The following is a 10,743-nucleotide window of genomic DNA, read 5'->3' on the forward strand; positions in this document are numbered from 1 at the left end:
AATGTTACTTTGTCCCTGCAGTGCACAAGGTTTCATTAAGTCTTGGCCACCATTGAGAAAAAATTAATTTTGAAGTGTTATGAAGGAGTACAAGTGAGCATGGCTCTGCACTTCTCACTGGCTTAATTGTCTATCCCCCAGCTTGTCCTGAATATAGAAAGGTTAAGAAGAAATAACTCACTTCATTTGTAAGCAGGGTTTTAAAATATATGTTTCAAATTGCTCAGCATGTACTGTACATGGTCGACTCAAACAAAACCCTGCAACTCTGTTGAATCGATTGTTTCATGTCCGATTCAGACATTGATCCAACAGTGATGTTCCTTTTTACATGATTTATGTTTTTTGCTCTATCTGAAGGTTTCCTAACATCATTCTTGCTGCTCTTCTCTGAACACTCTCCAAAGCTTTGATTTACAAAACTGCACACATTGGGTCTACTATTGTGAGCTGATTGCTAAAACTTGTCAAATAGAAAGAGAAACCCGTTATAAAAGTTTGCTAGTTTTAGTGCTTATTGCAGATTTAAAAATAGTTCACATTACTGATCGTGTTAACCACTGATTCATTGGCGGATTCACTATTAATATTGTTCATGGATCAAGATGGTGCAATGTATCACTAAATACAATGGTACTTTCCAGACTTTGTTGCACGAAAGTCCTTTGTGTTAAATTTCTTAAACAAAGAACAAACTGAATGCAGTAAAATTTGTACCTTAGCATAAATTCCACATAATATGCCTCACTACCCTTGGACTCAAGTGTCCAGGATGATTCAGGAGCAGCCTCGGGTGATCCTGGCTCATATCTTATGTAAGTCAGCAATGAGGACACACAGACAATGCATAACCAGATATAGTAATACACAAACTATGGGTTAGTGAAAATTTTTCCTAGTCTCAATATGGTTTCAATTTCTTTAGCAAGAGCTACCAATTACACAATTCTGTTACGATATTCAGAAGTGAAGCTTAACAATAAAGATTTTCTATTTAGTACACATTGCAATTCTGTATTGTCCACGTGGAATAATAGGAGGCAGAGGGGTACAGAGCAGCAATTTAGTTGAGCGATTCTGAAGAGAATATAATCTATGAGCACAAACTCGAGTGGTTTTTCAACATCAGCAGAACCATTGGGTTGAATTACTGTGTTAAGTTCGCAGTCAAGCATTTGTTATTCTTTTTATTTCCTATTTCTTAGTTTTCTTACTGTTCTGAGGTGTGTAAAGGCGAACTGGCTGGTGTGAGCTGAGTAAAATCTGGATGAGACAGATCTAATATTTGACGTCACATAACACCTGAATTTACAATACACAGATAAAAATCTAGTAAATTGTATATCGTTAACTAACAAAAAACAAATCCTTTTCTTTTTTTCAAATAGTGTCACATTATTTTTAAAATCACCTTAACAAAAAGGACCTTGGTTTTAATGTTGCATCCAAAGGACAGCATGGCCCAACAGTGCAGTAGTCCCCCAGTACTGAACTGGAGAGTCATTTTAGGATACAAGCGCGAAATCCCTATGTGGAGCTTGAACCCATGAGATTTTGACACATAGGCAGGAGTTCTACCAACTGAGCCAGATTACCCACAAGTGTATCAATTAGCATCAGATATACTCAATGCAATCATATTGCACATTTTATGCAGTGGAAATGTTGGTCAGATTTGCTAGATTACAAACAGGACAACTTGGTAAGGATCTTTGATAGAAAAAACTATAGAGATCTCAGCAGATACTTGCAGAGAGGGAAAGAGGAAAACAAGAAGAGGCCATTCAGCCCATCGAGCCTGTTCCCATATTTCATTACGTTTTGGCAGATTTATTTTAATCCTAATGTCACGCTCTTTTGCTCTATTCCTTAATACCTGTACTATGCAATGACCTACTCCCTCTTGTTTACACATCCCTATTAATTCTGCCTCTACAGCTTTCTGGGGCAAAGCGTTCCACATTTTCACAACCTTTTGTGTGAAGAAATGCTTGCTGACTTCAGTTCTAACTCTCCTGGTTTTGATTTTACTATAACAACTTGTACTTATATAGTGTCCTTCATGCAGGACAATGTCTCGGAGCATTGCTGTCACTGTTCACTTGTTGGCTGTTTGTGGAACATTGCTGAAGGGCGAATTGGCTATGTCATGACTATATCCCCTTGTAATTGAGTTTCAATAACGTTCAGATAAATTATTTATTTATCCCAGATCTTTGCACCTTCTAATGTAGCAGCCTTTGAATTGGGTGTGGAGATTAATGATTTGCAAGCTGTTCATGTTAAGTTGTGCATTTGAAGTTACTGAAACCCCATTCAGATGGCTAGCTAAACATACATATCACCTTCCCAACCCTACAGACCACAGACCACAATCAACACCAATCACAATTCTCTCTGCTTTCACATATAATACAGCATTATAAAGCTGAAACAAATGATTATCTGGAAAGTTAAACAAATGTCTTGGAATTTACAAAGAAACTAAATTGCTGACATTCAATGGGAAGAAATTATCAAATGAGAAACTCAGAATTTTGCAAGGTTTAAAGTTTCTGGAAGGTGAGATGAAATGGGCTAAGGGCCTTCTTCATCTGAAGCTCTCTGGTGAAAGGTAACTGTATATCTACCAGTGTCATTGGGTCTCATTGCTATCATGTTGAACTATGGTTAGGAAGAGGATATATAGTGTACAGAATTTCAACAGGGGTGTCATTGATGATCTGCTTAGGGTCATTGAGGTGCAGGCATGGACCACTGCTTCTATTTACAACATCACTGGGGTGGAGCATCCTGCTATTAATTAAGTATAACTTTTGTCAATGAACTTTGAACTCACATTTCAGGCTGACACTTCAGTGCAGTGCAGGGCAGAGCGCTATATCGCTGCATTGTCAGAGATATGGACCTTCAGGTGACACAGTTCTTTAGGTTGGATGTTCAATTTCCCACAGCACTATTCAAAAAGAGAAGGGGGCTCTTCCAGATAGATATATCATTCACTTCATGGCTGTTTGTAGGAAATTGCNGGGGGGGCAAATTTGCTGCTGCATTTGCCTTCAAATACACAGTCACTACACTTTAACTCAATGAAGCACTTTGAAATATTCTGCTGCTATAGGCTTTATATAAAATGAATGGATTATTATATTTACAAAACTCTGTTTCCAAACCGCTTTTAAACAGCAGTTATAAAGTGACATTCTATAATAACCAACTGAGATACATTTAAACGTTTCATTTAGATGATACCCCAAGGTTCCATCCTCGGCCCTCTTCTTTTCCTTATTGTTCCCTCCTGAAAATGTCATCCGCAGACATGGAGTCAACTTCCATAAGTATGCGGATGACACCCAAAGCTCCACTATCCACAATATCCAGCTAATTCAAAACTTTGCCGCCATATACTCACATGCACTAAACTCCGTACCCCCATCACACAGCCCTTGCCAGGCTCCCCATCACAGAACAAATTGACTTCAAGATCTATAAATCCATTCATACCCTGACACATCCCTACCTCCCTCACCCGCTTACACCCCACTGCACTTCCTGCCACCTCCTGCCACGCTCAGCTGTCTCCAGCATACGGCTTGTTCCTCATCCTCTCTACTCCACAATTGGTGGCCGTGCTTTCAGACCCAAAACGTTGGAACTCTTTCCCTCAATTCTTTCGCCTTACCCACCCCCCGCGCCCGCCCCTCCTTCCGCATTTTCAGATCGTGGCTGAAAACCTTTCTCTTTGACCATACCTACAATCACCTCCCCCGGCTCGGCATCAGGCTCCGCCATGATTAACCACTCCAAGATGCTATCCTGTAACAGGGGCGCTATATAAATGCAAGTTGCTGTTGCTGTTGTTGATGGTGGTTTAGAAAGTTTGTGGCTGTAATATAGTGGAATATACAGACCCTTTTTCAATTAAATTTATTACATTTGAAAAGTTTGACATTTTACAAACTTTTAAAGGCATGGTGCCATTACAGCGTGCAAATCATATTGTTAATCGAGTGATAATTAGTCATTCAAACCAATTCCATGATATCCAGGATATTTTGGTTATTCTGATAACATCAAGTTTATAAATTTTGTAAAGTAGTTTATGTTATATTTCCTTGGAGGATGATTCCTGCTTAAGATTCGTACTCATGTGGCTAAACATATGGTTGTGCCTATCAAGGACAGAATAGAAAATAATGTAGGGATAAGGGCAAATTGGGCATTAAATCCAAATTGAGTCAAAAAGTCATTTCAGACGAACATCAAGAATCAACTTTTAGCCTCAAGAAATAGTAGAGCAACTATCATATGATCGAGAGTCTGGGGCAGGAAGCAGATCAAGTGGAGTCAGAGAGAGGAATAAGCTTTCAGCAGATTGTTAAGTGCAGGCAGAGAATGGGTTGAGTTTATATAGCAAGACATGTAAGAAGTGGAAGCTGGATCCTGGACATTAGACCCTGAGATGAAACTCTTGAACCAAAAAGCTCCTGAGGCATGAAATACCACCTGGTTTTAACCTGCAAGACCATTTTGCTCTAAAAAAAGAAGAAATATGCGGAATTGTGGAACTTCCAATTCTAAAATTTTTCACAGTTCTGCAGAATCTTAATCTTTACAAATAAAACAACAAAATTACATTTGTTTAGCGCCTTTCATGTCGGAAGGACGTCCCAAGGCGCGGGACAGTGTACAGCATTGCAGACCCGAGCTGGGGTCGGGGGGGGGGGAAAGGGAGGGGAGAGGAAGGGGGTGGCCAATGGCATGGTCGAAGAGGAGGGTCTTGAGACGGGACTTGAAGGAAGCTAAGAAGGGGGTGAGGCAGAGTGATTGGGGGATGGAATTCCAGAGGTTGGGGGCAGAGTGGCTGAAGGCTCTCCTGCCAATGGTGGGGCAGGTGGATTGGGGACATGGAGCAGGCTGGAGCCAGCTGAGTAGAGGGAACGGGCGGGTTGGTAGGGGGTTAGGAGGTCGCAGAGGTAGGGTGGAGCGAGGCCATGGAGGGCTTTGTAGGTGAGGACCAGAATCATGAACTGGATCTTCTGAAGGACAGGGAGCCAGTGGAGTCAGGCGGGAGTGGGGGAGATGGGGTCACAGAGTTTGGTGCTGGAGAGGACACGGGCTGCAGAGTTCTGGATTATCTGCAGCCTGTGGAGGGAGGAGTTGGGAAGGCTGAAAAGCACCACCAACAACAACAAAATTGCATTTGTAAAGCGCCTTTCACGTTCGGAGAATGTCCCAAGGCGCTGAATAGTCGGGGATCAGGACCCGAGAGTGGTGGGGTGCAGGGTTGGGGTGAGGTAAGGCAGAGAGGTAGGAGGGCTGCTGAAGGCATGGTAGAAAAGAAAGGTCTTGAGTCGTGCCTTGAAGGAGGCAAAAGAGGGAGCAAGGTGAAGGGATTGTGGATGGAGTTCCAGAGTGTGGGGGCAGAGAGGCTGAAAGCCTGGCTGCCTATGGTAGGGCGGGTCAGGCGAGAGACATGGAGCAGACCAGAGCCTGCTGAATGGAGAGAGCGGACAGGTTGATAGGGGGTTAGTTGGTCGGAGATGTAGGAGAGGGCAAGGCTGTGGAGGGCCTTAAAGTGAGCACGAGGATTTTGAATTCTATCCTCTGAGGGATGGGGAGCCAGTGGAGCCGAGCGAGGGTGTGGTTGATGCGGTCACGGAGCCTGGTGCAAGAGAGGACAGAACAGAGTTCTGGATGATTTGCAGCTTGTGGAGGGAAGAGTTGGGGAGGTCAACAAGGAGGTAGTTTCCGTAGTCGAGCCTTGAGGTGACGAATAAGGGTTTCGGTGGCCTGAGGGGTGAGGCAGTGGCGGAGTCGGGCAATGTTGCGGATGTGGGGGGAGGCAGAACGGGTCATGGCATGGATATGGGGGAGAAAGAACAGGTGAGGATTGAACAAGATGCCCAGGTTCCTGACTGGCTTGGTGAGGTGGAATGTGCATCCCTGGATGGTGATGCTGCCAGTGCCTGAGGTGCGGAGTTGCTGGTGTGAGCCAATCAGGAAGGCCTCGATCTTGCTGACATTCAGCTGTAGAAAGTTGGCTCTCATCCAGGACTTAATGTCTGACAGACAGTCTGTCAGGACGTCAATTGTCCTGGAATCGAGGGTGGAGGCAGAGGGATAGAGTTGTGTGTCATCCGCATGTATGTGGAAGTTGATCCCATGTCTGTGGATGATGTCACCCAAGTGGGAATGTGTAGATGCTGAAGAGGAGGGGACTGAGGACAGAGCCCTGAGGAACACCGCATGTGACTGTGCAGGGGCTGGAAGAGAAACCATTGACAGGGACAAATTGGAGATGGTGTGAGCAATAAGACCGGAACCATTAAAGGACAAAACCAAAATGGAGTCTTGTAGCTCAGTGGTTAGAGCGCTCGCCTTGCAAGCGAGACACCTGGGTTCAATTCCAGGCAGGGCGAAACCTTGGGCAAGTTTCCTTACTCCACACGCCTAATAATAAACTCTCCAAAACAAAATAATAATAAAAAATTGGTCATTTTCAATCCACGACTGTTTGTGGGACACTGCTGTGCGCAATTGGTTGCCCCGTTTCGAATTAAATGGTTCAATTCACTTTACAGTCTATTTTCTGTGAAGTGCTTTGAGACGTCGAGAAGATGTGAAAAGTGCTATATCAAATGCAAGGATTATTACTATTATTATTATAAAGCAAGTGCTCTAACTGCTGAGCTACAGGAGTGTTCCATGGTATCAAAGGCAACAGAGAGGTCGAGGAGAATGAGGAGGCAGAGGAATCCCTGGTCATAGATGTACAGGATGTCATTTGTCACCTTGACCAGAGCAGTTTCCATGCCGCTCATAGCACGGAAACCCGATTGGAGGTCTTTTTAAGATGAAATGGATCTTAAACATTAAATGATACATTTAATCCATTTGATCTGAGCTTTGCTGAATGCCAACTCTACCATATTCCCATTACAGCATCAAGCTGCTTCTTTAATAGGTCCAGTGTTCTGGATTCAATCATCCTTCCTGGAAAACTGCTCCAGTTGTTGGTTACCCCGTAGCAGGAGGGCTATCTACTTATTGCTCCGCTGTAGAATAGCACCGTGACATATTTACTTCCACTGGAACAGGCAGACATAACATCAATTTAACATCTCACTAAAGGACCCAATTCCATCAATGCCCCACTTACTCATTATTATTATTTAAAATAGCACTATTATTTTAAAATATGTTAGTTTGGGACATCTTTTCCTCTAGGTCAGATGTCATACAAGCCACTTTGGGGTTTGAGCTTCTTCCCTGAGCTACCACTATAGTAAAGAGCCCCAAAGTGTATGACATCTGACGTAAAGGAAAAAATGACCTAAACTAACACTTGTTAAAATAATAATTCTTACATTTGATACAACGCCTTTCATATCAGTAATGACATCTCAAAGTGTTTCACAGTACATATTGTACAGTAGTGACTGTGTATTCGGTAGGGAAACTTGGCAGCCGATTTGCAAATTGTTATGTCCCATAAACAAACATAAAGTGAATGACTTTATTTTGGGGATTGTTGGCCAGAATTCCAGGAGAAACTATCTTCTGTTTTCAAATACTGCCATGGGATCTTTAACAGACAGATCAGTTCACTTTAACATCTGAGAAGGATGGTACTAACAATGCAACACATACCCCACACTGTATTGGAGTGTCAGCCTTTGAACTTTGAGATTAATAGTCTAGACTGACAGTCCAGTGAAATGATAGTGAGTGCTGAATTATCAGAGGGTAGTCCATCGACTTTTGGAATAGAGAAAACATCACTTTTTGTGCCTATCTTAGTATTCCTTAGAATATCTGTGGAGTCCTGTAGCTCAGTGGTTAGAGCACTCGCCTCTCAAGCAAGAGACCTGGGTTTGATTACCAGCAGGGTGAAACCTAGGGCAAATTTCCTTACTCTACACGCCTAATAATAATCTCTCAAGAAAAAAAAAAATTGGTCACTTCAATCTCATGACTGTTTGTGAGACACTGCTGTGTGCAATTGGCTGCCGCGTTTCGCCCACAAATATACAGACAATTCACTTTACAGTATATTCTGTGAAGCGCTTTGAGACGTTTAGAAGACGTGAAAAGTGCTCTATCAAATGCAAGGATTATGATTATCATTATTATTATTATATGAGTTCAAAGGCCCTATGTGGGGCTTGAACCCACAACCTTCTGACTCAAAGGTGAGAATGCTACCAATTTAGCCAGACTGACACAAGACTGAGCTAGAAAAAATGCCTGAATGAACTAATTAACTATGGTAAAAGTGGTGATTGCATTAATAGACCTACAAAAGAGCTATATTTTGGAGATGATGAAGCAATGGTAAATCATGAAAAGAGACTTGGGATAAAAAAATAAAGATGTCCCTGTGGGATCAATAACCATCATATAGACTTCCAGTCAAAGGCTCAGTATAATCATGGTCTCTTTCAAGCAAAATTTTACTTGCTGCATACATTTGCAAAAGAGATATTTTTAATCAGTTACTTTCAGCTGGAAGGCAGAAAGAATATTCAGACATCATCATATTGGTCTCCTGTGTGGTTGGCAATCATTAAAGTCACAATGAGACTGCCAAAATGCTCAAAATCTCCATGTGACATGTAGCACGGTTTCTTGACCTTAAATATCTTACAGTACAAAAAAAGAACCAGAAACCTTCCAGTTATTCTGAAGAATTGCTTTTTGAAGAATATTTAACCAAGTTGTTCAAGGTGACATTGCTTACTATGCCTCCAGGAGGAAGGAGAAAGCTGTAGTTTCCCTCAATAGCTTTTGGAAGATAAAATATGGTCTCTCGAGTCTGTATACAAATGAGATTGCACTGCCGATAATGAGGAATCTTTGATGCAGGCCTGGAGGGAGCTGGACTCCCTCTTGGCAGTATAAACAGAATGACTAATGTGTTTCAAAAATCCTCATTATTATAAACATAGGAATACAACAGAACACCTTTGAGTTTATGCACTTTGTATGCAACAAGCCAGTAGTGTAATACGTTTAGTACAACTCCAGGACAGCCGTCTGGCTCCTTTGCTTATCACTGTACTGTCAGTGAATAGTTCCAGCAGTTGTACTCTGGTTACTTTTGATCATGGAAGAACTCCTGCAAAGAAGTGATCTGGATTTATCTGAAGAACTTGCCCATATAGCCTGTGAAATTCATTTGTACCAAATGGGTTGTATTAAAGCAGATAGTGCCAAATGTCCCGGAGCATTTGTTATTCATTATTGGAGGATTCAAATTCATAATAGGGGTGGGGGAGAGAAGGCTGGTGATATTAATTTAGAATCCTTGTATTGCATCCTGTGGCTCCCTGTGGAAATCCCAGTGGATCTTGGATTTGTCCATTTGATTGATAGCTTTTCCCTGCAGCTCGTAGATTGATTGCAGTGGTAACAGGTGGGGCTGTTAACATGCTACATTGGGATTCAGATGCTGGAAACTATAATAATAATAATAATAATCCTTGCCGTTTATATAGTGCCTTATCACATATTCGAGATGTCTCAAAGCTCTTCACGGAATATACTGTAAAGTGAATTGACTGTACATTTTGTTGACAGAACACGGCAGCCAATAAGAGCCCCATTTGGAGAAAACAGTTTTCTCTGAACAAATCAAGGCTCCAGGACCTTGTCAAAGAATTGACATTTTTTCTCTAAATTGTGGATACTGGGAGACTGTAGGTGATCTAAGACGAATAAATAGGAAATTACTCACAGAAATGATCACGGTTTGTCTTGAGAAAAGAAAAACTAATGAGAGGAGATATGATCCAGATTTTTAAGTTGCCAAAAGAAATGAATAATTTGGATGCAAGCAGGCTATTTAGCTTAGGCTGGGGGACACAAACACCAAATGAACAAGCCTCAAGCAATGTATAAGATTAGAAAGAATTTCTTTCCCACAGAGCAATGGGAATGTGAAGTAACTCCCAGCTAAAGCATTTATAATACTTTTTAAAAAATCGCAATTGGAAATCTGAAATAAGCCCAACAGCTTTCAAAAAAACAGAACTGGATAAAATCTAGTTGGGAATGGAATTGCTGGTTATAATGATAAGTGCAGACAGGCAAGATCAAAATTTCTGTGGAACACGATGATTGTTGAGCTGCTGGGACTAGAGAAATGTTATGGCCACAAAATATACAGTCACTACAATTTACAGAATATTATGTGAAGCGCTTTGAGACGTCTTGAAGATGTGATAAGGCATTATATCAAATGCAAGGATTATTATTACTATTATTATTATTATGGGAAACTGCTCAGGGAGAATTATGTGGAAAGTTAAATAGATTTTCAGAGTATTTCTTGATGTACCTATATGGTAGGCAAGGAGGAATTTAGAGAATTTGGAGAACTCTAGCTCAGGAGTTTAAATGCATTGGGTGGAATGATAGAATGGACTGTACACACATTGTTGGAGAAATAGGCTCAATGGGCCAAATGACATATTCCTGCTCTATGCTTTCTCTTATTCATATCTGTTATTTCTATTTGTTTGAAAATACACACTTCAGTAAGAAACACATCTATAGTATGAATCCCATTATCAATGACAGGGAAGAGAAATACCTTGGATGTGATTATTCAGATTGAAAGAGGCATAAACTATTTGCTGAAATCTGGGGAAAGTGAGATGGTGATATGTGGCCACTTGTCAGCCAAAGTTGAATAGGGTATTGGTGAATGTTCTGGGGATTTTTCTTTGTTGAGTTAGA

The sequence above is a fragment of the Callorhinchus milii genome, unplaced genomic scaffold (genome assembly GCF_018977255.1).
Source record: "Callorhinchus milii isolate IMCB2004 unplaced genomic scaffold, IMCB_Cmil_1.0 Scaffold1, whole genome shotgun sequence".
NCBI classification, from domain to species: Eukaryota; Metazoa; Chordata; class Chondrichthyes; order Chimaeriformes; family Callorhinchidae; genus Callorhinchus; species Callorhinchus milii.